This window comes from Hemicordylus capensis, chromosome 4 (genome assembly GCF_027244095.1).
Source record: "Hemicordylus capensis ecotype Gifberg chromosome 4, rHemCap1.1.pri, whole genome shotgun sequence".
NCBI lineage: Eukaryota > Metazoa > Chordata > Lepidosauria > Squamata > Cordylidae > Hemicordylus > Hemicordylus capensis.
The window spans coordinates 85,850,587-85,852,680 of record NC_069660.1 but is presented as its reverse complement, the minus strand read 5'-3'; positions in this window follow the sequence as shown (position 1 = coordinate 85,852,680).

The window sequence follows — 2,094 nt, the reverse complement described above, 5'->3', positions numbered from 1 at the left end:
GAAGTGGCGGCGAGCTTCCTCCTGTTTGTCATCCAGGGTCCCCGAGCCTCTGCGCTTCTCCTGGGGCGCCGCTAAACTGCCCCAGTGACCACGGAATGAGGAGCTGGGCCTGGGTGTGACACTGGAAAGGTTGCCCAGAGCTACACCACACGGAAACCGACCCAATACAAGTTCCTCCTTTTCTTATGTTGTATGTATGTGCGATGCTGCTCCATCGGCTATCTAAGCTAACTCGTGTTCGGCATCGCACCCCAGCTATCTGGAAGTAGTGGTGCATATGTGTACAATAAACTTTGTGAGGGCAGCGGGGCTCAAGCCCCCTCCGGGATTTCCTGGGGGAGGCAATCGCCCGCTTCCAGGTAGCATCAGACAGCAGCAAGCTCTCCTGCTCAAGTTCATCAGTTAGTTAAATAACACAATCAATCCTGTGTTGTCCTTGTAGCAACTCAGCAATTTCTTAGGAGGAGCAGCTGCCTCTCTGGGCTCTTTCACTCTGATTCTCTGATTAGAAGTAGTATAACAAGGAGAAAAGCTAATGGTGCTCTATGCATGCAGGTGCTCTGCCCAGAGACAGCCCATTCCTTAAGGGGCGTATCTTACAGTGCTCACATGTAGTCTCCCATTCAAATGTAAACCAGCATGGGCCCTGCTTAGCAAAGGGGACAATTCCTGCTTGCCACAAGACCTCTCTTCCCATGGGCCTCATTTCGCCCCCCCCCTGGAAATTTTTATTTTTATTTTAAAATTTTATTTTAAAAAATATTTCTATACCGCCCAAAATGTGCATTTCTGGGTGGTTTACAATGAAAATAATTTAAAACATTAAATAAATTAACAATTAAAATCATTTAAAAGATTTAAAACATTTTAAACCCCAGTATTAAAATTATTTAAGACTATAAATTTAATTAAAAGCCTGGTTGAATAAATGTGTCTTCAGTGCCTTTTAAAAAGTTGCCAGAGATGGGAAGGCTCTTATTTCAATAGGGAGCACATTCCAAAGTCCAGGGGCTGCAACACAGAAGGCCCATTCCCGAGCGGTCGCTAGATGAGTTGGTGGCAGCCACAGGCGAACCTCTCCAGATGATCTTAACCGGTGGTAGAGTTCATGGTGAAGAAGACATTCTCTTAAATACTCAGGGCCTAAGCTGTTTAGGGCTTTATAGGCAATGATGAGCACCTTGTATTTTGCCCAGAAATGTATCAGTAGCCCATGCAATTCCTTCAAGACAGGAGTAATATGGTCTCTCCGAGATGACCCAGAGACCATCCTAGCTGCCGCATTCTGAACCAACTACAGTTTCTGGACTACATACAAAGGCAGCCCTACATTGAGCACATTGCAATAATCCAGGCTAGAGGTTACCAGCATATGTACCACTGTTTTGAGGTCGTTCTTCTCAAGAAACAGACACAGCTGACATATCAGCCGAAACTGATAAAAAGCACCTCTGGCCACCGCCTCAACCTGGGACACCAGGGAGAGGTTCGGATCCAGAAGCACCCCCAGACTGCGTACCTGTTCCTTCCGGGGGAGTGTGACACCATCTAGAACCAGTAGATAAAAATCATCTCCCAAGTTTTGACACTGCACAAGAAATACCTCTGTCTTATCTGGATTCAGCCTCAGTTTGTTATCACTCATCCAGCCCATTACCGACTCCAGGCAGGCATTTAGGGAGGTTATACCTTCTCCTGATGCTGTTGACACGGAGAAGTAGATTTCAGTGTCATCAGCATATTGATAACACCCTGCACCAAATCCCTTGATGATCTCCCCCAACGATTTCATGTAGATATTAAATAACATTGGAGACAATATGGAGCCCTGAGGGACACCATACAAAAATTCAGATTTTGAAGAACAATAGTCTCCAAGAGACACCATCTGGAATCTGCCCGTGAGGTAGAAGCAGAACCACTGCAAAGCAGTTCCTCCCACCCCCAATCCCCTCAGATGTTCCAGAAGGATACTATGGTAGATAGTATCGAAAGTTGCCATGAGATCCAAAATGATCAACAGAGTCACACTCCCTCTGTCAATTCCCAGTTGAAGATCATCCATCAGGCCGACCTAGGCAGTCTCCACCCCAT